This window comes from Myotis yumanensis, unplaced genomic scaffold (genome assembly GCF_028538775.1).
Source record: "Myotis yumanensis isolate MYYU_CA2020_CCGP unplaced genomic scaffold, mMyoYum1.0.hap1 SCAF_8, whole genome shotgun sequence".
Lineage (NCBI taxonomy): Eukaryota > Metazoa > Chordata > Mammalia > Chiroptera > Vespertilionidae > Myotis > Myotis yumanensis.
In genome coordinates, this window is record NW_027223759.1 from 72,543,992 (window position 1) to 72,567,291 (window position 23,300).

At 42.2% G+C, this 23,300-nt stretch overlaps 1 pseudogene; it reads left to right on the top strand.

The window, feature by feature from the left end:
- Positions 1-17,761: 17,761 nt before the first annotated feature.
- On the top strand, positions 17,762-18,071 carry LOC139015710 (cystatin-B pseudogene; annotated as a pseudogene).
- Positions 18,072-23,300: the final 5,229 nt, after the last annotated feature.

Sequence of the window (23,300 nt, forward strand, 5' to 3'; positions counted from 1 at the left end):
CATTCCCTATAGGTGGATCTAGCTCACTGAAAAATTATCTCATTTTCACTTCTTTCAGCTTCAGTAGGACACAGCTGCACGATGTTCATCGCCACTGATGGAGAAGAGAAGCCTCGTCTTTAACTCGATGTAAGCAGCTGCCAAGAGAAGCGGCCGTTGAGAGAGGTAGTCAGTTCATGAGTATCACCTGTGTCGTGCAAAACACCATCTGGTTTTTGGAAAGTTTAAACCGATGGAAAGAACATATGAAATAAGTATCTAGCTTGTGGGTGAAGAGTTTTGCTGCAGGGTAATGGAGTGCAGCATCAAGGTGATACATTTCAAACACTGCCTTCCTGGGACACAGGGATTCGCAGAACAAATGGGAGAAAGGAAATTATGACCAATGGCTGGAATGGATTTGTAACACAGGAAAGCCACACAAACATTCTCTATTCTTATCTAGGAGAATAAAACTTAGGGGAAAAAAAAGCACCAAACCACAGTTTTTATCTGTATATGAATATACACTGCAAAATCGGGCCATGCTGGAAAATCATGATGTTTGGGAAATTATTCTCAAGAGGAAAAACAAGGTGGCTTATAAACTATTAACCTAATGCTGTGTGAGTGTGTGTATGTGTGGCCTTTTTCTCTGCCCTTCCACAAATATCTGGCCTTTCTTTCTTATTTTCAAATTATAAATGTCTCCCTTTCTTCCTATTCTGTTTGATTCAAGAGCTTCGTGGTTAACTGCTAACAAAAGCCCTTATGTTATGCTCCAGAGAAATTCTCTCATCTCCTGTATGTCGGAAGATGGCATATGATCAGTTCAACAGAATTGCTAGCAAGGGAAAGCACAGTGTCTACAAACTGCAAAGCCATTCTCTTAGACCAGTAGTTCTCAACCTTCTGGCCCTTTAAATACAGTTCCTCATGTTGTGACCCAACCATAAAATTATTTTCGTTGCTACTTCATAACTGTAATGTTGCTACTGTTATGAATGGTAATATAAATATCTGATATGCAGGATGGTCTTAGGCGACCCCTGTGAAAGGGTCGTTTGACCACCAAAGGGGTCATGACCCACAAGTTGAGAACCGCTGTCCTAGACTCATCAAGGCTCGAATTCTTAATACAATGGGGCCTTGACTTACGAGTTTAATTCGTTCTGAGACCGAGCTTGGTAAGGAGCTCATTAAGGAGCTCGTTAACTCAAATTACTCTATCAACTCAATGCAAAAAATCGGCCAAGAGACAGCTGGTATCTCAAAAAACTCATTAGTCAGGACACTCGTAAGTCAAGGCCCCACTGTACTATGTTAAACTTCTACAAGAGCTTCTTGATTAGGTGATGTATGGACTTATAGACACTTGGAAAATTTCTAGCTTTCTCTGATATAAAATTCAATAATAAAAAATGAACAACCCATTAAAAATGAGCAAAAGACTTGAACAGATAGTGCTCAAAAATATTCAAATGGCCAATAAGAATATTAAGAGATATTCAAAATTATTAGACATTAGAGATATGCAAACAACAATGAGAAAAGCTCCAAACATACTACAATGGCAAAAATTTAAAAGTCGCATAATACCATGTTCTGGAGCAGATGTGAAATAACTGGAACTCTCACACTTCTGGTAGGCAAGTGAAACAGTATAATCCTGTTGGAAAACAGTGTTAAAAAATAAACTGAGTCACATTAAAAGTTTTAAGTTTGAGCAAACATCAATCCCAAGTGGGCAGCACCAAATGAGAAGTAGTTAGAAGCACTCAGCTGACAGGAGTTTGGGGATAAACTTTTATAGATGAATGGCAAAGTAAGGAAATCACTGATTGGCTGTAGCTTAAAGCCTAGTTGGTCATTTGTGATTGGTTGTCCTTAGGTTTCGATTTTGTAACCGTGAGGCATTTACAGCATTAGAGCCACCTGAGTCTAATAGCCTCCTTGTTTAATTAATGTAACAATTGTTAATCATTTGCTTAGAAAATTAAACATATATTCGTCACATGACTCAGCAATCCTACTCCTAGAAATTTACTCAAGAGAAATGAAAATGAATGTTCGCACACAGACTTGTACATGAATGTTCATGGCACTTTATTTAAAACAGCCCCAAACTAAGAACAGCCCAAATGCCCGTCAACTGGTGAATGGCAAAACATATAATAAAGAATAAAAAGGAATAACCTGTTGATACACATAATAGCAAGAATGTGTCCCAAAAGCATTGTGTAGAATAAATAAAGCTTGACACAGAGTACACACTGTATGACTTATTTCTTATAAAGATGTAGAAGAGGCAAAACTAAGACCTGGTAATAATAATTAGATCAGCTAAAAAAAAATGGCATGGGAATTGCCTACAAAGGAGGTACAAGGGACATTTTGGGATAATGGAAGTATTGTATATCTTGAATAGGGTGCTAGTAACATGGGTGCATTCATTTGTCAAAAGCCATCCAATGTGCTCTTAGAATATGTGTATTTTATTGTGTGTAAATTATCCTATATAATAAAACCCTAACATGCAAATCGACAAAAGGACAGAACGAGCATTGGAACGACTGGTCGCTATGATGAGCACTGACCACCAAGGGGCAGACACTCCCTGAGAGGGAGGCGACTGACTGGCAGCGGCAACTGGGGCGGGGGGGGGGGGGGGGGGGCGTTGGCTGGCCCCTGAGTGCCCCAGCAGTCAGACATACCCCACGGGCACAGGCCAAGCTGAGGAACCAACCTCCCATACACAAATTTTGTGCACTGGGCCTCTAGTACTTCAATAAAGTAATTAAAAGTTAGAGAGAGAGAGAAACTACAAGTAGATATTATTTTACACAAATAGGCCCCAGGTTGATTTTCATGTATGTACTAGAGGCCCAGTGCATAGAATTCATGCACTCGGGGCAGGGGGGTCCCTCAGCCTGGCCTGCGCCCTCTTGCAGTCTGGAACCTCTCGGGGGATGTCCGCCTGCTGGCGGATCGGGCTTAAGCTGACACTCAGACATCCCTCTCACAGTCCAGGACTCTCGCAGTCCAGGACCCCTCGCTCCTTACCGCTGCCTGACATGGAGGTGGGAGAGGCTCCCGCCATTGTCACTGTGTTCACCAGCTGTGAGCCCAGCTTCTGGTTCACAGCAGTTCAACCAGAACCAGGCTCACTGCTCCTTAGCACTGGCCCTGCCCCCCACCCACTGGTCGTTCCAGAAGGTCTTTCTGGAAGGTCGTTCGCTGTCTGGTCTAATTAGCATATTACCTCTTTATTATATAGGATATTGAAACTCTTTGGTCCTTTTGTCTGGGGCCCTTGGTTATTCTCTAGTTCTTTGGAAAAGCAGTTTCTCATTCTGAGAGTGAACTGGGGAAAGCCATTCTAATTGATTTGATCAACAAACCTAAACCTGCCTCTATTTAAAGAGAAACCAATTTGAACACTCTATAACTGCATGCAGATCCTGCTTTGCTTGACGGAGTCTGCCTAGCAATGCCATAATACATAACTGTTTCCAATGAGATTGCGGTTACTGAGGCAGAGCAGACACATTTGCTATGCTTATTTGCATCAACCAATAGTCAGACTGGCCTTGGTGCTCAAAGCTATTTGTGGAAGGCTCTGTGGTCTACTGAGCTGATGAAATGACATGGTTCTCTGTATACATAGAGATAACTTTCTGATAACTATGATCACTAACTAATGTTGTTACAGAGAAATTTAGATAAGCAGTCTCACTCTGATTAGAAGGAATTTATAATCTAAAATGGATAATACTGGCATGGCTCAACATGTGGAGGATTTGAAAAAGACAGAATAGAAATACTAGCCAATACACAAAATGATATATTTCAATTCTCTATGTATCTAAATTTTTATAGGTATATTTGAGAGTTAGTGAATGTGAGAAAAGTCATGGGAAACCCCCCCAAAATTTACTAAAAAATGTTCAATTTTATTATTCCTTTATTTATTGAGTAAAAACAAACGAAAGCATCAAAACTGAAATTAATATAGACTATTCATGAAAATTTTTTAAAAAATGAAATTAACATCAGATATCTAGGAGACATCTCACAAATTAGAACAAAGCTGGCTGAAAAAAAATGTTTGGGAAAAACATCAACTTGAACATTGAATCATGATCTTACAAATAACTGGCTCTCACCCTTCTGCACACATATAGGAGAGACCTGGGGTTCACATTGGGGATGTAATGGAGGCCACATGTATGATCTTTGATTTCAGAGTGCCCACTGGCATCATGGGGGTAGTTAGGCAGCATGTCAAACCCAGCACAAAGGAGGTCACCATCTCAAAAGGTTACATCCCCAAAACATATTTCCATATAATTCAAAAGCTCCCCTCAGATTAGTTCTTTTCATATTACCTCAACATACCACGTATGTTAAGATTTTGGGAAAGGATGCCCGGCAATGAAGGTTTCATTCTGGGTTGGAACTGTTGATTTTTGGATCTCATCTGCTGCTATACTTTGACTTCACCTCCTTCAAGCCATTCTGACTCCTCTAGGATCTCTCAAACATTCCAAGCATGATCCTATCTCTTGCCAAATGAAATATGCTTTCTCTCAAGTCTCAGGATTTAATCCCTGACTTCCTTCTGACTTCATTCAAGTGTCATTTTTACAAACCTCTTAACTTCCAGACATCTTCTTAGCTCCTCCCTGCTTGACACTTCTATTGGTTCTCATCATCATCTCTCATTTCTAAAATGTAAACTCCATGAGGATAAAAACAATTATTTTGCTTATTGCTAGTATCCTAACACCTAGAATTGCATCATTTGTATTATAGGCACTCTATAATTATATGCAGAGTAAATATTTCCACCAGTGTGACCTGAAAATCTGTGGGTTTCTATAACACAATGGTTCTCAGTGGTGACTGCACGTGTGCACCCCCTGAGCTTGCTGTGGCCCGAACCCTGACCAAATACATTTGCATCTGTGTGTGGGACCCTGGTACATGGGTGTGGTTTAAAAGCATCTCAGTGTATTATATGTGCAGCCAAGCTGGAGAAGCACTGAATGACCAGTAATATTGACTATGGTAAAAAATCTAAAGTTAAAAAAATGCTCAAGCCCTAGCCAGTTTGGCTCAGTGTATAGAGTGTCGGCCTGCTGACTGAAGGGTTCAGGGTTTGATTGTCAGTCAGGGCACAGGCCCACATTGCAGGCTCAATCCCCAGTAGGGGGCATGCAAGAGGCAGCCAATCAATGATTCTCTCTCATCATTGATGTTTCTATCTCTCTCTCCCCTTCTCCCTTCCTCTCTGAAGTCAATAAAAATATATATTTTTAAATGTTTTTAAATGTTCAATCCTTGAAGTCAATAGCTTTCCTACTGCTTATGAAGTAGCATTTTGTTTTTAACCATGTTCACTTGGGCATCCACCAGAATCATAAAAGAGCTATTTTAGACTTTTTATTTAAATAGAGGCTTCACTCTTTTAGAAGTTAGTGTGATAAAGCTATGCCACTACAAATGTGCTGGTAAGAACCTGTGGATTTCTGAGTTGATGACTGTGGCTGTCCAGGGCTTGGTGAGGATGTTGTCTTGACACTCTATACTGACTGAGAAACAGGAATGGAGTGAGGCAGGACAGGAACAGCGAGAAGGCGATTCCCACTCTCAACCTCCTGAGCAATACTCTGCCCAGAAAACGAGTAGCTCTTGCCAACTTTTTAAATAAACTGGGCAGCATGGGTTGAACTATTATCTATATCTACACTAATAAAAGAGAAAGATGCAAATTGACTGTACCTTTATGACGCCCACCAATCAGGAGTAAGCATGCAAATTAAACCAACAAAGATGGCAGGTTAATTTGCATACACCAGCACCAAGTGGCTGGGAACAGGCAGCTTGTGTCATCACCATGGCGACAACGCAGGCATTTTGTACTGCCCCAGCTTCTCCAGGCCTCTGGGCAGCGTGGGAAGGCGGAAAGGCGGCTCCGGCCAGAGTAAAGGTGGTGCTGGCAGCCAGGGGAAGGAAGGCCCATTCTTGCATGAATCTTCATGCATCGGGCCTCTAATATATATATATATATATATATATATATATATATATATATATATATTAGATAAATATGCTAATTAACCAGGATGCCATAACAGGTCAACCAGACAGGAAGTGGTTGTGCATGCAGCATCGGGGGCGGGGCAGCAGGGGCCTCCGTGCACCAGCACTGGGGGAGGGCCTGATCAGCAGTGGCCGTGGCTGCTTCAAGGGCTGAAGAGAGAGTGGGCAGCACCTCACGATTTCGAATCACACGCTGTGCTCCAAGTTATACAATATTTAAAATTAGGTGCATTAACATTTATCCCACCATCCCCCTCACTGTGGAAGAAAATATAAAAACATCCAGTCCCCCACTGCCATCCCCATAAGATACACCCAGAAGGAGCTGACCACAATCATTCTTTTCACCGTGTTTTTGTGTGTGTGTTTTTCCACTTTCTGGGTCTCAATCTTTTTGTAATGTTTAGCTGTATACTGTGTCTCTTGCAAGGGAATATAGCCTCTGGAAGTCAATGAAGAAAAAAACTAAATAAACCAACCATCTTATACATCTGAACTTTGAGAATCTTTCCATTGAGAGTTGCTTTTTAAAAAGCAATACCCAAATTCTATGCAGGAAGATTGATCAACACTTTTCAACCTAAGATGATCTCTTTAGATTTCTAGCACCATTTAGAAGATTAAGATAATTTTGATGACAATATATAAGATGCTGTTATCTTTATAGTGTTTATGTTTCAAAATACTTTTGATCCTCATTGGTTTTATTTTTCTGAAAATGTATTTACATGATACACATATTTATAACCCTTCCTTCCCCAACAATATATAGATAAATATTAAGCTTTGACTCTATTTTTTTTCATTTATTTTATTCATTTAACTTTCTGTTTATCCTTTTATTAATTTTTAAAGCATTGCTATAATTTAGCATTTCAGCTATTCTTATTTTGCAGTTGTCTGTTCCTCTTCTCATCCTTTATCTGTAACTTTTATTCTTAACTAGAGGCCCGGTGCACAAAAATTTGTGCACTGGGGGGGGGGGGTTCCCCACCCCGGCCTGTGCCCTCTCACAGTCTGAGACTCCTCGGGAGATAATGACCTGCTGGCTTAGGCCTGCTCCCGGGTGGCACAGGGCAGGCCCAATCCCTAAGTGCAGCCCCTGGTCAGGCTCAGAGCAGGGCCGATTGGGGAGTTGGGGCGCCACCCCTTGTCATGCACAGAGCAGGGCGGATCGGGAGGTTGCGATGCCACCCTCAGTCACACTCAGGGTAGGGTTGATTGGGGGGTTGGGGCACCACCCCCTGTCACACTCAAGGCAGGGTCAATGGGGAGGTTGCGGCGCCACCCCCTGTCATGCACAGAGCAGGGCCGATCAGGGGGTTGGGGCGCTGCCCCCTGTCACACAGAGCAGGGTCAATCAGAGGGTTGGGGAGCTCCCCCCTGTCATGCACAGAGCAGGGCTGATCAGGGTGTTGGGGAGCTCCCCCCGTCACACACAGAGCAGGGCCGATGAGGGGGTTGAGGAGCTCCCCCCTGTCACTCACAGAGTAGGGCCGGTAGGGGAGTTGGGGCACCGCCTCCTGTCACAAACAGAGCAGGGCGGATCAGGGGGTTCGGGCGCCACACCCTGTCACACTCAGGGCAGGGCCGATGGGGAGGTTATGGCTCTACCCTGTCACACACAGAGCAGGGCCAATGGGGGGGGGCGGGGTTGGGGCGCCGCACCCTATCACACACAGAGTAGGGCCAATCAGGGGGTTGGTGTGCTGCACCCTGTCAAACACAGAGCCGCAGGGCAATCAGGGGATTGGGGAGCTCCCCCCTATCAGGCACAGAGCAGGGCTGATCAGGGAGTTGGGGTGCCTTCCCCTGTCACGCACAGAGCAGGGCGGATAGGGAGGTTGTCGCCCCGCCCCCTGTCACACACAGAGCTGCAGGGCGATCAGGGGGTTGGGCACTGCCCCCTGTCACGCTGATCCCGGTGCCGGGAGGCATATTACCCTTTTACTTTATAGAATAGAGGCCTGGTGCATGGGTAGGGGCTGGCTGGTTTGCCCTGAAAGGTGTCCTGGATCAGGGTGGGGGTCCCCACTGGGGTGCCTGGCCAGTCTGGCTGAGGGGCTGAGGGCTGTTTTCTGGCTGGCGAGTGCCTAAAGCTTCCAACCGCTCCTTGTTTTCTTTTCTTTTTTTTTTTTTTATTCTGGGCCAGCTTTAGCTCTGAGGCCTCGCTGCTGAAAACATCGATACAATGTTTTGGTCCGCCTGGCTTTCAGTCCGGCTGGTTTCTGGAGTTTTGTTTAGCTTCTTATTTGCAACATAGTACATAGTTGCTTAGAGTTGCAGCTGAGAGGCCAGCAAGTGAGGCGGGGAACGTTGGAGTCTGCAGCAAGCAAGCCTCATGTTTGCTTCAGTGCCTGGCTGCCGGCCGCCATCTTGGCTGACAGTTAATTTGCATATACTCACTGATTAGCCAATGAAAAGGATAGCGGTCGTACGCTAATTACCATGGTTCTCTTTTATTAGTGCAGATAACTGGCTTCCCCATGCTCATTGTCTTTCCCAAATCTTAGATAACATCCTACTCACCACATCTTTTCATTAAACAGTTTTGGTCTCTCCCACCCCTAGAAAGCTAGGCAATGTTCATGGCATTACTGTTTGTCTCAGTTATCTTTCTTGCAGCTTTTTAAAAATATTTTAATCCCTACATTTATCGATTTCTAACTTGTGAATAAAGAGTTTCCAGAACATTTATTGCATAATGCTCATGTATTTTTCTGTTTTAGGATCTATGTTTTTTTTTTCATCTCACCTCATTTTAATGTATGGGTTTATGCAAATGAATTTACCAGAGAAATACAACAATTTCAGGAAAGAAATACCGCAGTAGAGGGTAATTGTATGTTTTCTCTAATAATTTAAACCCAGAACAGTAACTATGAAGAAGTTCCTCAATGACCACACCTCACCCTATTTCCTCCAGAGGCCATTTTTGGGGGAGTCTGTTTATTAATTTTATTCCAATGTTTCATAGGGTAATAAATGTATTATTGAAACTCTAGCCAAGTTTTCTCTCTTGTAAATCAATTCAAAGGAACCATATGCCCGGCTGACAGCGAGCCATGTGAGACTATTACATAAGTAAATAGATCTTTGACATTTATTTCAGTCCATTCAATAAAAATGGTTACAAGTGCCTGCTATGGGTCAGAAGTAAGCACTAAAAAGTCCAAGATGAATGAGGCATGGCCTCTCTTCTTAACGAGGGGATAAGACAGAGGAACCTCATGCAAATAAATGATTATAATGTGACCTGATTTGTCCATTGGCATATGAGGGAGCAGGTCAGAGCCTGAGGCATAAGAGGGAAATCAGAGAACAGTCAAAAGGCATAAAAAAGAAAGTCAGCAGAGGTGAAATCAGAATTTTTCTTCTTAATTTACTTTCTTTTTTGAATTTTTCTTTTCAATTATTTTTACATTGTTACTGAAAAAGCTATATGTGCATATGATACAAAACATAACAATAAATCAATAGCACAGGGGACTCTGTGGAGAAGAGTGTCTCTCCTGCCTTAGACTCCTGACCCCTAGGCTCTCTCTATCCAGAGGCAAAATTTGTTACTGTTTTCATAACAAGCAGCATTGAAAGCATGAGTTCTAGAGCCAGCCTTCCCGGATGAGCAACCTATTCCTGCTGCTTCTTACTTAGCTGGTCTTACTTAGGTTGAATCTCAGTTCCTGGTATACCAGTTAATAATGCGGATTTTTTTTTTCAATAGCTGGAGTTACACATATGTTGATATATATGCGATTTGATATGTACGCTATTTTTTATATTAATAGCAAGCTTCAAAACTTCATATGTCAAATTTGCTGAAGGTATTAATATCATAGATATTTTGTGCCAAAAAAAAAAGGATTTGCGGGAAGTTTTAATTCATTACTTTATTTTGAAGAAAAGTGCTGCTGAAAGTTACCGTATACTTCAGGAAGTTTATGGTGAACATGCTCCATCTCAAGATACTTGTGAATGCTGGTTTAAATGCTTTAAAAGTGATGATTTTGATGTGAAAGACAAAGAACGTCCAGGTCAACTGAAAAAGTTTGAAGACCAACAATTACAAGCATTATTGGATGAAGATGTGTGTCAAACTCAAAAACAACTTGCAGAAAGATTAAACGTTGCTCAGCAAACAATTTCTGATCATTTACAAGCAATGGGTAAGATTTTAAAGAAAGGAAAATGGGTGCCACATCAACTGAACGAAGACAAATGGAAAACCAAAAACTCATCAGTAAAATGTTGCTTCAACGGCATGAAAGAAAGTCTTTTTTGCATAGAATTGTCACTGGCGATGAAAAGTGGATTTATTTTGAGAATCCCAAATGCACAAAATCATGAGTTGATCCAGGTCAACTATCAACATCGACTGCAAGGCCAAATCGCTTCGGAAAGAAGACAATGTTCTGCGTTTGGTGGGATCAGGAAGGTGTGGTATATTATGACCTTCTAAAACCAGGTGAAACTGTTAATACTGATCTTTACCAACAACAAATAATCAATTTGAACCGTGCTTTGATCGTGAAATGACCAGAATGTGCCAGAAGACATGGCAAAGTAATTTTGCTTCATGATGACACACCATCACACACTTCAAAACCAGTTAAAGACACATTAAAAGATCTTGCCTGGGAAGTATTAACCCTCCTGCCGTATTCACCAGACCTTGTTCCTTCAGATTACCACTTGTTCCGATCGGTGGCACACACACTTTCTAAGCAGCACTTCAAAACATACAAAGAAGTGGAAAATTGGGTCTCTGAATGGTTTGCCTCAAAACAAGAAAAGTTCTATTGGGACGGTATCCACAGATTACCTGAAAGATTGGGGGAAATGTGTAGCTAGCGATGGACATTACTTTGAATAAAACACTTTTGATGTTTCTCTTGAAATTATTGTTTTCTTTGATTACAGAATCCACATTATTAACCAGTACACCTGGTAGCTAATAATCACACCTCCTAACAAGTCAACCATTCATTCATTGTAACCAGTCTCCTAAAAGAATGTGTAGTCCTTGCTTTGCTTTGTCATTTAATGGCTTGTGTTATACATACCTACAAATCAACTCATATAGAGGCATCTGCTTGTTTAGTTTTCCTTTCAATTTCTTTTCACATCTTTTTTTTTCTCCTCCAAAATAACCACCAATAGTTTGAATTGATCTGCCCTTTTTCTTCATATTTTCAATAGCTTAATTTCTCCTATTGTACAGAATTATATTTTGTTTTATTAAAAATGCCCAGGCTTCTATAGCTGATATTTCAATATTTTAAGTAGTCAAAGATCTTCTTTTGCTCTTGCCAGAGTGTCATCACTGAGAAGTTGCAACCATGCTCAGACTACATATCAATATTTTGGGGGGGGTTTCCAATCTACATTTTGCTTAAATTTGATATGTATGTACTTTTAATACACATGTAGTAAGGGACAAAATAAGCAGCCTTTACTTCTATCCTTTTTTAACCTGCATAATAATTAAGTGTAGAATTCTGGTCACAGAACATTACTACTAATAGTTATAATAAATACTAGAGGCCCAATGCACAAAAATTCGTGCAAGGGTAGGCCTTCCTTCCCCTGGCTGCCGGCACTGGCTTCCCTCCAGCACCTGGGACCCTGCACTGGAGCTTCCCTCCTCTGGCCATAGGCAGGTACCCAGGACCTGGGCTGGCTTCCCCCAGGCCGCCCACAGGCACCCAGATCCAGGCTGGCTTCCCTCCATCCACTAGCAGGCACCCAGGACCCGGGCTTCCCTCACAGCCCCAGCTTCATCTGGAAGGTCATCCAGAAGGACATCCGGAAGGATGTCTGATCTAATTAGCATATTATACTTTTACTAGAGGCCCGGTGCACAAAAATTTGTGCACTCAGAGTGGGGATCCCTCAGCCCAGCCTGTGCCCTCTCACAGTCTGGGACCCCTCGGGGGATGACCACCTGCTGGCTTAGGCCTGCTCCCCAGGGGATTGGGCCTAAGCTAGCAATCAGACATCCCTCTGGCAGCCCGGCAGCCCTTGGGGGATGTCCACTTGCCAGCGGGGAGCAGACCTAAGCTGCATTCAGACATCCTTAGCACTGCTGAGGAGGCAGGAGAGGCTCCCACCACCACCGCTGTACTGGCAGCCATCAGCCTGGCTTGTGGCTGAGCAGAGCTCCCCCATGTGGGAGCGCACTGACCACCAGAGGAGAGCTCCTGCATTGAGCATCTGCCCCCTGGTGGTCAGTGTGTGTCATAGTGACCAGTCATTCCCAGTCTTTCTGCTGTTAGGGTCAGTTTGCATATTACCCTTTTACTATATAGGATAGAGGCCTGGTGTATGGGTGGGGGCCGGCTGGTTTGCCCTGAATGGTGTCCCAGATCAGGGTGGGGGTCCTGCTTGGGTGCCTGGTCAGCCTGGATGAGGGGCTGATGGCTGTCTGCAGCTGGTCACACTCCCTTCAGGGTGGGGGTCCCCACTGGGGTGTCTGGCCAGTCTGGGTGAGGGGCTGAGGGCCATTTTCAGGTTGGCCAGAGACTGAAGCTCCCAGCCTCTTCTTTTTTTCTTTTTTTCTTTTTTATTCTGGGATTTATTTACCTTCTATAATTGAAACTTTGTTGCCTTCACTGGAGCTGAGAGCCGGCTCCAGCTCTGTGGCCATGGCCTGCTGAAAGCAGGTATCTGGGGTTTGTTTAGCTTCTATAATTGAAACTTTGTTGCTTTCGGAGCTCAGAGCTTGGCCGCGGCAGGTGGGGAACCTTGGCTTCCTCCATCACTGGAGCAAGCAAGCCTCCTGCTCACTTCAGCTGCATGGCTGCCGGCCACCATCTTAGTTGGCAGTTAATTTGCATATCACCCTGATTAGCCAATGGGAGGCGTATCGAAGGTACTGTCAATTACCCTTTTTGTCTTTTATTAGATAGGATTATTATAGATTAGTTCAGATCCAGACCTTTGGAAATCAGAAGTGGCACGAATAAGCATAGTTAGTTTTGTACATATAAAATAGGGTTCTCAGTGGATCTGAGGCTGAAATTAAAGATAAAAAGAAGCACACTGTTTTTTATGCATTTATTATTATTATTCAGGTTGTAAGGGGATGCCATCATTAAAGAAAGACACGGCCTTCATTAGCATAGGACCAAAGGGGTAGATCCAATGTTGATAGCCCCACCCAATGGGGGGAAAAATAAAGTAGAATCTGGGTAGTGCTTCCATATTAACCCCTTACCCAGAAAATTGGGAAGGGCTATGGCCATGAACTTTGTGACATCAGCATAAAAGCTCAGTTTTCTCACCAGAAAAAGACAGACAATGATAGTGCCTACCATACAGGGCTACTGTGAAACTTGAAAGTGTTAAAGAAATCAGGCTCATGGAAAGATTCACTAAGTATTAGCTACAATCATAAGTGATTTGCAACAAAAGTTTCCAGTTTGTTCTTCATTCCCTCATTTCACACCCATCTTCCCTTCCTGACTACAGGCCCTGACTTTAGGATGCTGACTCAGAAGAAACATGACTGTTTAGCCAGTTCCTACAGTCTGTAAGGTCAAAGCCCTATTATAATAAATCCAGAGATGATTGATAGATAAGTAGATGATAGATGATAGATGGTAGATAGATAGATAATAGATATTGATAGATAGATGATAGATAGATAGAGGATAGATAGATAGATAGATAAATAGATAGATAGAATTACTAGTGGTTCTACTTTTCTTAAATCCTAACTTTCTTCATGTATTTTTCATTTTTTATGTTTTTCTCCATTTTATCAAATTCAGCTAAGCTTCTTGTGGGCAGAAGGCTGCATATCCTATTGCTGACACCTATTATCATAAAGCTTGGCACATAAACTCTGGACCAATGCTTCCTATTGTTAACTGTCAGATGCTTTTTTTGGATACATTTTTAGTTACATACTAGAGGCCCAGTGCATGAAATTTGTACAAAGAGGGGGGAGGGGTCCCTCAGCCCAGCCTGCACCCTCTCTCCAATCCGGGACCCTTCAGGGGATGTCCAACTGCTGGGTGGGATGGGGCCTAAACCAGCAGTCAGACATCCCTCTCACAATCCTATACTGCTGGCTTCTAACCCTTCTTCCTGCCTACCTGATGGCCCTAACTGCTTTCCCCTGCTGGCCTGATTGGCCCTAACTGCTCTCCCCTGCCAGCCTGATCGCCCCTAACCGCTCTGCCTCGGCCCCCACCACTGTGGCTTTGTCCAGAAGGACATCCGGAAGATGTCTGGTCTATCTGGTCTAATTAGCATATTACCCTTTTATTAGTATAGATGCCAACCCCCAGTAAGGTCCTCCAAACTTCTACAAAGTTTCACCCTTTAAAACATAGCAGTTGTAGTAGTAGTAATAATAATTTGTACTTGTATGGAATTTAATAAGTACTAGACACTTACATGTATTAGCTAATGGAATCTTCACAACAACCAGGCAGGCCAGCTCCCAAGTTTGTGTTCCTAACCACTGTGCTAGCCTGCCTTTCAATGGTGTGGTCTATTATAGATTCTGCACAGTGTAAAATAATACTAACCAAAATTCCCAGTGAATAAAACCTCTATTCATAGGGCTCATCTTTATGAGAAAAGCGTGTGTCAGTCACAGTCCCAACAGGAACCAGTGGGCACACTCAAAATAGGATAATTGTTGAAGATATATTTACATAAAGACTATTTACAGAATTGAAAGTATGGGGGGATTATGTAAAACGGTGCTATAACTGTGCCTTAATAGCAGCTGATTTATAATCACCCCCTGGATCTGTAGGGACTAGGGGAGGCCAGTTTCTGGAATCAAGAAGGGGGAACAATTGTGAAGAGAGCCACTGTGAGAGGTCAAGTGTCACATCCAGCTCAATGTGACCTTCAGGGAAGGAGCTAGAGGAAGAAATACCATGACTTCCCTTTCCCCTCTCCAGTCTCCTCTTGGGGCTTCCATATTGGGAAGTCAGGCAGGTGGCAGGTATCCATTGATGTGGCTGTAGAATCAGAGGGCAGGGTGGAAAAGGGTAAGGATTAGGGATGTGAAACAGTGTCCTGGCACAAGTCCATTTTGAAATATGACCAAATGAAAAACATGCGCAGCATACATGCCCATCACTCTCTTCTCTCCTGGGAGATGAAATATTTGCCTTTCAGAGAAAACAAATAAAAAACCTATAAATTAGGTAACAATATAGATTCTCTCTCTGCCAGGCAATTAAGCTGACCGTGTCTAATATATGTAAACTTAATTTTATACTTTTCCTTGATTATAAATGAATTTCTACATGATTTCCAAATACCTACCACATGCTTATGACTCAATTCTGTTCCAAGTTCATCCTGACAACAGTTGGCTTTTTCTAAGGTTTAACTGTGTCTTTCAAAGCAAATCTCCAGGTAGTCATGTCACACAGAATAAAGAAAGCATTTCCTTTTCCCCGTCATGCTGCAGCACTTTGCTTTCTGATATTGGACACATGCCATGCATTTTGCATTAGCTCTGTGGCAAATGTCTAGTGCTACAATCCAAGCACCAGTGCTCATTAGCCTTTTCAGGAGCTTGGAGACGAGAGTTGGAAAAGTACAACTTGGAGAAATCATTCTCAGTGAATAAGTAGCAATTTGCCAAGCAGACAAAAAAGCTGAGGAAGAAGGAGGTGGGAACCCAGAGAAAGTTGTCTGAGTTAATGAACCAAAGTCTGAGCCCATGACAGCAAAGGGGGAAAAAATAAGGCAAAGAACTCCCGACACAGAACTTGCTACAAAGAATAAAAGGGAGAGGATAGGTAGGGCTCTGTGAGCTGTTTCCTGTAAGTTCACTGCTGCTTAGAGCCTACGTTGAAAGAGAAAGAGCCAAGTGACTGGGGAGTGAACCAGGACCATTCTGACAGATGAATGGAGGGAAGATCATCAGGGGGCCATGTCATGTGGCAGGAGGGCCAGGCACCCAGCACAAAAGCCAAAGTGTCTGCCCAACCTGGGCAGAAATGCCTCCAATTAGAAGGATATGACACAGCTAATGCCGCCCATACCTGCTCTATCCCCACCCTCACCCAACACACATCCATAGAATTATGAATGCCCCAGGCACAGACTCCTGGTCCCCTCTGGCTTTACTTACCCATTCTGTGCTTGCACAGCATAAAAAAAAAAAATTATATTTTAGCCCAAGCTGAATACCACAGAATATTGTGTGGATGATTAAACAATAAAGCTCACCAAGTGTCTCTTTATCTAGCATGATAGAGCCTGAGGAAGAATTAAGGACAGTCTTGCCACTGGTCCACTATAGTTCTGGTCACCAAATTCAACGTGTGTGTGTTTTTTCTCCACACCACCAAGCAATTCTCAGACACCAGCTGGGTGTCCTACAATTCAACTACAGTCTGACACTATCTATCTAAAGATAGTGTCAGATCCCACATGTTAAAAGCTTGGTTCTACAAAACTGCTTCCTCTCACTTTAGACACAAGTGGTAAGTAAAGGTTGTCACTTGTGTTTCTGACCAACGCACTATAGATCTGGAGGTTCCAATGGTCCCTATGTTGGGTTTGATTCATTTTCTAAAGTGACTCACAGAACGCAGAGAAACATTTACTCAATAGATCACCCATCCATTACAAAAGGAGGAACAGCCAGATGGAAGAGATGCATAAGGCAATTTACCACACCACTCTCACCAAAACTCTACAAATTCCCCAATTTGGAAGCTCTCCAAATCCCCTCCTTGTGTGTATGTGTGTTTTGTTTTTTTTTACGGAGACTTCATTACATAGGCATGATTAATAAAATCATTTGCTATTGATGATTGAACTCAATATCCACCTCCTCCAGGGGGATGGGGCTAAAATTCCAACCTTCCAATCACAAGGTTGGTTCCCCTGGCAACTAGTTTGCATCTTTAGGAGCTTAGTCACCTCATTAACATAACAAAAGAAAACTCCAAAGGTTTTAAGAGCTCTGTGCCAGAAACTGGAACGGAACAAAAGGCAAATACTATTTCTTGTTATACATCACAATATCATATCCACAAAAGCAAGAAATGACATCTTAATCATAGAGGGCTGTAGACATACTAGAAACTTGTCTTCTTCATTATTGGAGTTTTTCCTATTGAAAGAATATACACTGAGTGGCCAGATTATTATGACCGGCGAGATTATTATGACCACCCCATCAGTACTTTATTGACACTTCCAAAAATACCGAATATTGAAAACTTCCTAAGCAAATACTCTCAAGGTTTTATTATTATTATTTGCATAACTAATTCACTTCATTGTACCAATGGGGTGGTCATAATAATCTGGCCGGTCATAATAATCTGGCCACTCAGTGTATAGTTCCAATGTTTGTCCAATCTGTTTAAAGTTGATATAAACAGTAAACCAAATGAGTCTGTCAGTATGAAAAGCTCTTGTAACAGTGAGGAATTGTAATCCACCCCACCATTCTTTTTGACTTTTGTATGTAAATTCTGACTCTGACTAATATGTAGCTTTTAGATAAACAGCATGTTTGTATAAGAATCGGAACTGGTCACCTGACCTGGCAGACTTAGGACAGAGGGCCTTGCTCTCAGCTCACCACTCACTTGGTCTTCACTGCTAATCTCATTCGCAGTCCGTTGTTCCATGCCTGCTGCTCCTCCGTGTCTGCTACTCCCACCTCCGTGCCCGCTGCTCACCCATGAGTGCTACCGGGATGATGTGCGGTGGGTGCTCCGCCACCCAACCCGCCACGCCGAGGTCCAGGCCATTGCCACCGACAAGGTGAAGTTACAGCTGGAGGAGAAGGAAAACAACAAGTACCCCACTTTCAAGGCCACGGAGTTCAAGAGCCAGCTCGTCACAGGGACTACTTCATAAAGTTTCAAGTTGAAGATGATGACTTAGTACACATTCGAGGGTTTGAAAGTCTCCCACATGAAAACAAGCCTTTGGCCTTGCACAGTTATCAGATCAACAAGACCAAACATGATGAGCTGATCTATTTCTAATTCTGGATTTTGAACTGAACCTTCGTCCATGTGGTTCTCTGTCACGTGTTCGTGTGTGGAGGTCATAAAAGAAGGACGTCTCTATACTGTGCCACTTTCAATGGAGGGGCTGTTCTGCACCAATCTGGTGTCTCTGTTTCTGACTTTAATAGCGTGATTTTCCTCCCAATCAATGATCTTAACTAAATTGCTTTCAAAGAGGGCTTAGGTGATCTCTAAATACATACATTTTTAAGTCTTTACAAAAAAAAAAAAAATCCTAGGAACTAACTTTAGAAGGTACAGACTCTGACCTTCAGTCATCCCAGTTCCAGGAGATTTGCTGACCCTCAAATGTAGAACCGGCTCAAGATGACAAAGATCAAGATGATGCACATCTGACCATCACTTGACCAGTTTCAAGATCCTTAGCGGAATGGACTGTGCTGGCCTGAACATGGAGAACTTTTAAGTCTCCTCCTCTTGATTTATTTGTTCTGCTTTCCCTCTTCTTCCTTATAAAAACTTCTTTTTGCACTGAGATGTTGAGATGGATTTTGGATCAGAGTCCCCCAATCTTCTCAGATGACCGGCACTTGAATACACCTCTTTGCTTTTTTTTTTTTTTACCAATACCTGTCTTATAAGTTTGGCTTTTGTGGCAGGAGGCAGCTGAACCTCGGTTCTGGTTACATTATGGAAATTGTGTAAAAGAATTGTGGAAGTGGTGCCTTACAGCTCTATCAATGAGAACCTTCATTAAGAAGATAGGTGTGTCCTTCCATTCCTCCTCCCAGGGGCAGGGAAAATAAGTAGGAGAAGCTTCTAGTTCCTTGGTAAAGAGAACTTAGGCTGCTACCATTATCTCCCTTACTTTCCCTCTTATTCAGTGGTTCTTAATCTTCCTACTGCCGCGACCCTTTAATACAGTTCCTCATGTTGTGGTGACCCCCAATTTCATTGTTACAAATTGAACATAATTAAAGCATAGTGATTAATCACAAAAACAATATGTAATTATATGTAATTATATATGTGTTTTCCGATGGTCTTAGACGACCCCTGTGAAAGGGTCGTTCGACCCCCAAAAGGGTCACGACCCACAGGTTGAGAACCGCTGCTCTTATTGGATACCAGGGAGAATGGGGTCAGGATTTAACATGCAAACATTTTGTCAGTCCCAGAGAATACTGCAAAGTACTTGTTTTCATCATCTTTTCCTTGATACCTTCCATTAGGAACTTCTGTTACACTAATATATCCCTGCCTTATCTAGGACCACACCACATTCTGAAAATTTCTCCAAATTACCAAAAACTTCCTGATACAAGCACCATTCCTAAGAGCCTTTCTCTCTGATAAACAATCTGATAAACAAATTTTATGGAATGAAGTTGAAATATATACATTTAAACTCAGAATGGCTAAATATCTAATTTTTTTTCAAAAACAAACTATCTTATTCTAAAATGACCATTACTATCTTTGGTGGCTTCATACTATGTCATGTTACTTAAGTGGGCATTGTGTTTGCCAGTAGATTTTGCCTATGTGGTTCTGGATTGTGGTTGGTCACAAGAGAAATATTCATGAAAGTTAGAAGATAGAGGTGACATAGTAGCAAGGTTTACACTTAAGACATCAGCTACTAGTGCCATCTGATCTGTAGCTCACCTTGTTGGTAGGAGACAAGCCAGGCCTCAGCTCTTCCAACTCCTGCAATGTAGGCTCCTCTGACTTTTCAAGTCCTAGGCTGGATGTGTGTGTACTTTTATGGTGAAGGTACCAGTGTTACCAAACTAAAGGGGTTTGTTTGCTTGCACATATCAAAGCCAAATAACACTCGAACAGGAGTTTGCAACAAAGAAAGTAAAGATTTATTTAGGAAAATGGCACCAAGCCTAGATACACGGGTAATTTAACATCTAAGACCTGGCTCCCCGATAGCCTCTAGGGGATAGATTATTTAGGGGGAAAATCATTAGTCATGGTGACTGAGGATGCTGGGGTCATGGGCTCCACTGATTGGTTGGGGCCAGGGTAGGGAGTAGTTGATCATTGCATAAGGTCCTGATGTCAACAATGCTTCATTCTGTCTAGTTTCCTGAGAGCAGGGTTCTTCCAATTTTATGGGCCTGGGACTAAAGCACAACTGAGGTCAACATGTTATCTTCAGTTTGACTGAACCTCTGTTCCTTGGATCAACAGATCTGAGGCTTTATTCTTAAGACAGTTTGACACTGACTAGAACCTAAAATCCTAAGGCCTTAATGATTATGGAAATGGAAGGGCAGTGTGTGCAAAAGTGTAAGGATCTGATTAAAAGGAAGCAAGTAAATCATGGTGCTATTAGACTGGACAAAGCTAACTTGAATGAAGGAAAGCGTCCTATTAAAGAAATGAAGCTCCTGTGCATCTGCACCAGAATCTCCTGTCACCACATCATGAGGACTGGAGGTAGTGATCTTCAGATGTAAGTTCCACTTTGTCCTCATGGGTTCTAGTTGATCCTTGAAGATGGTAGTTTGTCCTTGGTCTTCCCAACTTCATGTTCTGATCTCCTCCATTGCCAGCCCAGCTGATGCAGAGTTCCTTCAGGCCCAGCACCTGGCTTAAACTGCTCCCACATTTGCACAGGACTTGATTGAACCCTGACTGATGCACTGAAACACACTTAAAGGTATCCTGTTTCCTTCCAGTTTAAAAATAGACTCTGGGAGAATACTCATTAAAATGTCGCCTTAAAGTGACTCCTGAATGCAAGGATCAGGTAATGTACCCACACTGACATCTTGTCAGTATGACCTTCTTTTTATTAGTGGAGAAAAGAATAGCTCCACTTCATTATACTCTTCTCCTTCTCCTCTCATATTCTATAACTTCTATGAAAACTCTATTATCTGAGTCAGCCAGACCTGGTTCTTGTTAGAAGAAGGATGCTTTTGTAATTTAGAAAACCCTCTTCTCTCTCAATAAAGCCTTGCTCAGAAGACACTGTCTCTTTGGAACCTATAAAATGCCAATTTGAAGCTAGAGTTGAACAATGACCTCTTTGTTCTAAGCTTCCCTGAAACAAATAATTACCCCTGAATTGATGTTATTTAGGTAATAGAGACAATTTAGAATAAAAATGTATGAATGTAATATCTCAATATTATTTTTGCATTATGCCTTCCAATATTTTGTTATATGCCATTGGTTATAAAGATAATAGGTAGAAGTGAAATAACAAATTCTTATATCCATGGATGCTTAGAATTGAAAAGGACCACAAGGTTGGGCGGTTGACCTCACATGTTTCTGACAGGAATCGCATTTGGCTGTTTGTGAGTGAGATTAGAAATGCAAGAGGCTATGAAAAGTGGAAAGTGTATTTTTTCTTTCAGATTACAAACAAAAGGAAGTCAGTGGTCCAGGCTGATAAGGCCATCAGAGACTGAGGCTGTTTCTGCCTTTCTGCTCCACCACACCAAGTATGTTTCTTTCACCCTTAAGGTCATGCCATCACCCTAAAAACAGCTGGAGCTACAGCCAATACATCTGCATTCCAGGCATGAAGCCAGGAGAGAGGAAGGGCAAAAAGACTTTGCCAGAAGTTCCATCCAGTGATTGCTCTTTATACCCCAATGCTTCTTATCTGCAAGGGAGTAGTGTAATATAATTTCTCATCTGAAACAATAATTCCAGATCCCATTAATAAGATGGAAGAAGAGAATAGATACTGGATAAGCCTTGAGCTGACATTACTATACCATACCTCTACCAAAATGTCATCCAGTTTCTGGCTGATCATCTCCAGTGACAAGGAAATCTGCCACAACCAAGAGCAAACCAATCCAATAGTAGACTGACTTTTTCCTATGTCCACCTGAAATCTGTCTTCATGGTATTTCTACTGAATCACTAGCTCTGCCCTATGCCATTGATGAGAACAAAGAGTATTTCTCTTCAACACTTGCACTTCAAATTCCTGAAGACAAATGCATTTCCCTCACACTTTCTCCTTGTTGTTCCTGTTATTTTGTTTCATTGTATTTGTTCTATCAGACTTTGTTTGAACTTGTCTGGATTAATTCTGTTCTGGTTTCACCTCCCTTTGCAAATGTTCCTCTTAAGGCAGGGATCTCAAGATTGAACATGATATTCCAGGTATTGTCCCAGATCTAAGAAAGTGATTGAAGTGACCACTTTATTCTTAGTCTGTCAGCACATTGAGTGAATATGTAACTAGTCTTTATGAAAACAATGGTGTTAATCCAGAGAGTTTATAAGAAATTGTGATACGTTAGTGCTGTCTTTGCATTTTTAACATAAATTGTGCCACGAGGCCATTTATTCTACCGAAATGCAGAGCGAGTGGTAAATACACAGGCATGTACAAGTGAACAACAGTCTTCAGCTATAGCACAGTTACATTACTGGGGACATAAACCCATGGCTTAGAACAGCGGTTCTCAACCTGTGGGTAGTAACCCCTTTGGGGGTTGCCCAAGACCATCAGAAAACACATATATAATTACATATTGTTTTTGTGATTAATCACTATGCTTTAATTATGTTCAATTTGTAACAATGAAAATACATCCTGCATATCAGATATTTACATTATAATTCATAACAGTAGCAAAATTACAGTTATGAAGTAGCGATGAAAATACTTTTATGGTTGGGGTCACCACAACATGAGGAACTGTATTAAAGGGTCGCAGCATTAGGAAGGTTGAGAACCACTGGCTTAGAATTAGAATAACATAAATAGTAAGGTGAGAAAAGACTCTCAGAGTATGTCCACGTCTAACTCTGACCTTCTGTCAGCGTGGACCAGACCCTCTTTTTGTCATATGCTGCCTGGAGTTTGAGCTGGTTTTCATCTATATGGGAACAGCACTCAGGAGAAGCTAAGTGCCTTTGACTTCAATGACTGAATGAGAATTTGGAGGGAAAGGATCCCCAGATGCAGAAGAAAGAGCACACATGCAGCTCAGCTGTAACTGCTGGAAGGCTGGGCTTGCTGAGGACCAGAGATGCTGATAATAGATTCCCACCTTAACCAGGGTATAGAACCTACCAATCTTTAGGTCCCACTGAGGAGGCAAGGTGGGATATTATCCTTTACCACATGGTTGTCATTGATCATCACCTTTCCAGAGAAACCTGGCCAAATTCAAATTCAAGTCACCAGCAAGAGCAGCAATTTCATCCATTTCAGGTTGTCCACATTACAGGGAAAGTGGGGTGTTCATCAAACCA